The sequence below is a fragment of the Frankliniella occidentalis genome, unplaced genomic scaffold, assembly GCF_000697945.3.
Source record: "Frankliniella occidentalis isolate FOCC.00 unplaced genomic scaffold, Focc_3.1 Scaffold65, whole genome shotgun sequence".
In the NCBI taxonomy this organism is placed as follows: Eukaryota; Metazoa; Arthropoda; class Insecta; order Thysanoptera; family Thripidae; genus Frankliniella; species Frankliniella occidentalis.
The window spans coordinates 721877-726479 of record NW_026267195.1 but is presented as its reverse complement, the minus strand read 5'-3'; the positions used below and the strand labels follow the sequence as shown (position 1 = coordinate 726479).

At 51.8% G+C, this 4603-nt stretch overlaps 1 protein-coding gene across 3 annotated transcripts in view; it reads right to left on the bottom strand.

Annotated features, from left to right (window-relative positions):
• Positions 1-4603, bottom strand: part of LOC113208511 (protein espinas-like) — a 312486-nt gene that overhangs the window by 292393 nt on the left and 15490 nt on the right. Inside the window, exon 1 of one of the 3 annotated variants that reach the window (XM_052268187.1) lies at positions 1341-1450. The exons of the other annotated variants lie outside the window; for them this stretch is intronic. The gene's annotated coding sequence lies outside the window, so the exon portion shown is untranslated. Of the gene's footprint in view, positions 1-1340; positions 1451-4603 lie in introns of those variants that run through there. 3 annotated transcript variants of the gene reach the window in all.

The following is a 4603-nucleotide window of genomic DNA, read 5'->3' as shown; positions in this document are numbered from 1 at the left end:
TTGCCACGAAACCCCACCAGCCAGACACACTAGCTGTTAGCTAGACCCACCAGCCAACCCAGCCCGACGTTTTATTCTTGGCTTTGATTTCCCGACTTTTAATTTTTATTGATTCGCGTGGTTATTTCTGTTTTGTTGGTGCCAGCTTTCAAATCATCCGTCGACTGCCTTGTTACAGGCCAGCTGGCCAGTTTTTTTTTTTCTCATCCATTATTCACAGATTTGAGCGCATCACATCACAGTGCGGGCGCAAGCTGAGAGAGAAAGAGGGGGGGGGGCGAAGAGAGAGAGGTAGAGAGAAGGGGGAGCTCGCGAGGGACCACGGTTACGACCTGCCCCAACGCAGGAGAGGGCAGTGGCACCAGCAGAAGCAAGCGAATATTAATTAATTACGAAGTCTTCGCCATCATCATCGCGATACTTTTCATTTTACAACATTGTTGTATTGAAAATAAACGTACACAACCCACTCGCGTGCATGCATGCACAGCCACGGAGGGGAGTGGCCTCCCGGTCCAGCGGCAGCTACCGATCCAGCGGGGTCCACGGGAGTGGAGTGGAGTCCAGCATCATGCAAAAGGAAGGATGCACGGTTGGAGAAGGGCGGCAGAACCACGGCGGGCGGTGGCGGGTATCGAACCCGCGCGGGGGACCAGCCGTGCTGCCTCCACCTGCCATGTAAATGGGCAGGCCACGCCGCTCCACGGCGGTCGTGGGTGGCTCATTCAGCGAGACGAGCCGCAGCAGCAGCAGCAGACGGTAATCGCTGGCTGCCTTTTTGTTTACCAAATTGTTGTCTAACTTTCTCTCTCTCTGAGCGACTCGTGCCTCCTCCCACAGCCGCAGAGGCCTCACGACATCTACTCTAGTCCGCCACGCCCGATGTATTCATCGGCCTGGCTCGGCCAATAAACGGAAGCGCAGCGAACGGCGCTCCGGCTGAGCCGAAGGCTGAGCACGGCGCGGCGTCTCCTGAGGACGGCGGGAGTCGCGGCAGTTGCCATCGAGATGCAACTCTGCGCTGTACAAGACGGTCCTGCGGAGGAGGATGGCGACACGGTTCGACATAACTTGTATCGTCAAATATTTAAAGTTTGGTCAAATGGCCCAACAATTGGCTCTCTTTACATGCAGAAAGTTTAAACACATTGAGTGCATCAATGCATGACCACCATGAGGTCACGCTCCCATCTTAAATGATAGGCACCAAAATGCCCATCATGCATAAGGTAACATGTGCTGGTTAAGACGAAAAGCACTAGTTGTCTGACACTACTTAACTACTTAACCAGAGACGTCACATGGCACCAGTTCAATGAGCCGTGATTGAATAAATGTACTTAGCACGGCAAGTTGATGCAGCGGTGGCGGTGCGTGGGAGACAAACGGGCAGCGGCCAGGCTGCTCTGTGTGGTCGAACCCGTCCCGATCAGCAGACGGCACCGAAACCACCACCTTTAAGAGGAAAAAGAGTACTCGTTAATCACCACCTCCACGCCACGTGCACCCCGAGCGAGCCGCTGCGGCCGCTCCAACGAGCTCGATATCTCACTGCAGGTGGGGATCGGGGGATCGCAGAATCGCAGACAGTGATACAAATTCTGTCTTTGATTTAAGTCACTGAGTAGTATTTGTCAAATTAGAAATTGAAAGGCGACGGTCGGGAGAAATTGTGTTGATTCTCTCAAGACAAAAGTTATTTGAGACGTTGTTGGAAATCAGGCGGTTTTCACACTAACTATGGATTTGTAACTTTTATCTGTACGAATTTCAGCAATCAAATTGTGTGCACACATTTCTGCGCTATTTGAACAGTTTTGTGCATTTATTTGTAGGAGGAAATCATACACTTTGGCGTATACGCCTCGTACAGCCTCGTACGTAACGTATAAATTTGTGCGAAACGAAACGTAGGTTTAACCGGGTTTAACTCAGTGCGAACGACGTTTGCACAAAAACATTCAATACATTTAGTGTGTTTATCAATGACAAGTGACTGCCCGTTAAAAACTCCGATATCCGCCCTCGTTCACTGCGCATCCGTTGAGAGTGTGAGGTTCGCCGAACCCCCTATTGATCCCGACTAATCGCCGCGAGCGTTTAGCAACTTGTGCAAACTATCGCCGACACCTCCTAAACTCTCCGCCAAACAACGAACGCTTGCCGAGATAAACCGTCATCCGCACCCGCACCGCTGCGTTGCGTCGGCTATATTGGCTGGGATGAGAAACTTGTCGGTCGGCAGGAGGGCGATCGGAAAGCTTGCCGGAAGCGCCTTTAGATCGGCTAAAGTAGGGTTGAGGTTGTGGTGGTCGAAGAAAGCTTTGGAGCGATTGAGAGGGCGACGGTGGGCTCTTCCCATCGCCAGGAAGTCTCTCCCGACCCTGCACTGAGAACACAAGAGTGAGACAATGTCGCCCACTTAATTGTTGGTGAGTAAATGTCCATTCATTCGTACACTTAAGGGAGTAGGGGCGAGAGAGTAAAGGTGTGTGTTTTCCTGTGAAATTCACACACTTGGGCCTCTATTTATGTATGAATGTCGTTCACTCACCTACAAGTGTGCGACATTCACACACTTGGGTGTGGCAGCGCGTGAGGCTCCTCTGCCGCCTCCTGCCGCGCTCACGCTCCCGCGCGCAGGTATGACTCAGGCGGCGGGGGCCGTCCCTAACCCCATCACCTGAGTTCCTCCCGCGCCCCGGGGCCAGGCCAGGCCACGCCATCGGGCACCGCAGGGCCGTCCGCATCGGCCCTCAATAAGGGGGCGTGGCCGGGGCGGGACCTTGGAGGGGCCGGGGCGGTACTGCCTCCGGGGAGCGTCCGTAAGCCGTCGCGCTGGGATACAGAGGGGCGAGGGGGCAGTAACTCCCTTGCGATGTGTGCACATGATTCCCAAAATACTTGATTTTCAGTTATTCCCGTCCACTTGTATTCATTCCTTAGATTTTTCTAGTGGTAGAAAACTAAAGACTAATTTGTATCAGTTCCACTAGTTTCCCGCTTAGTTTAAGCGATTTCTGTTGATTTCGATTAATTTTTATCCTGATGATTCCCAGGCAGGCGTACACATGATTCCCGGAGTTATTTCCCCCTATCGCAGGGGCGAAATGCACTCTATTCAATTCGTGTGACTTCACATTCCTTTTACCTGTGAAAAATGTCACAATATTTTGGAAGCTACTGTCACATTGTTTTTCACGTGACTCTAGAATTTGCCATATTACTTGGCCTGGCTGAGTCACGTTAAAACGAATGTGACATCACAATTTTTTATATTTTATTTCTCATATTAATAGGCCTCAGTAGGCCTACGTAGCCTCGTGCTGCTGAGCCACAATTTACCATTTTATTGTAGGTGGTGACATGGCAGAGTCAGCAAATCTAGTGATTGTGAAATTTAACCAGTGTGACAGTTTTTACATATTCCAATATACGTATTAACCGACTCTAAAGCACGCGGAACCAAAAGACTACCCGGGGCAGGCTGGCGAGACTTCCAGGCGCGACCGCCTCGATCCGCTTCGATTACCCGACACTCAGCGCTTCGATTTGAGGAGGAAAATGATTGGTTTTCGCTTCGGATTTTGGTCTCATCGCGGCCGTTTCCGCTGATCACAGGGCCGGCGTGGGAGGGCGCCGCACCTACGGACAAGCCGCGAGACAACATGATTGTGATTGCAGCACTCGATCGCGTCAAACAGGATGGCACGGGAAAAAAATGCGACTTTTCTGCGCCGCCGCCGCTGCCCCCTGCAGAGGGAAAGGCCAAACGTAGAGGACCCCCGACCATCATAGAGACACGGACACCGCGGAGCCCACGGTGCGTTCAGATAAGCATCTCCTGCAGGACGAGAGCGGGCTCACCGTGCATGTACGTGTTTCAAGAAAATCATGCAAGGAACGAATAAAAAAACACTCTCTGGCGCTTGAGCCGCGCCTTCCCGACCCGTCCTGGCACCCCACAATTAAACTTTTCCAAGTGAGACTCGATTTCACCTTTCCGTGCATAGGCGTGGGTGCCAGGGCCCGAGGAGAGCCGGCCAGGGCCGGGCGGCCAGGCCAGGGCTACCGACCCAAGGAAATCGACCGCTTTATCGAAGGCCGAATCTCACAAACCAATGAGTAACGCGACACACCGCATTCCGACAAGTCGGTCACGACAGTGATTATGAGTGACTGCCGCCATCGGGCGCACCTCCTTGGGTATTCCAACACTGACAAGAAAAAAAGACTATTAAGTTTGTACAACAACTATTAGGTTCATCGATGGTTAAAAACAGAAAAACGATTAACCCAGCGCCTATCTGTTAACACACTGTAACTAGTCCGCAGGTGTGGGTTTGTCTATCGCCCCGTGTGTAAATGTCGCACACTTGCAGATGTGGGAACAACATTTCGTACACAAGGAGGCAAAAGTGTGTGAATTTCGAAGGAAAATTCACACTTACTCGCATGCACATGCCCTCAAGTGTGCGATATTCACACGCTTGCGTCTCCAGTGTGGCTCAAAGTGCATCATACGAGATTCGCAGAGCATACATTTTTATCGTTCATTTCCGATAGACATATTACCCACACACGACCATGACGCGCGCCCCCT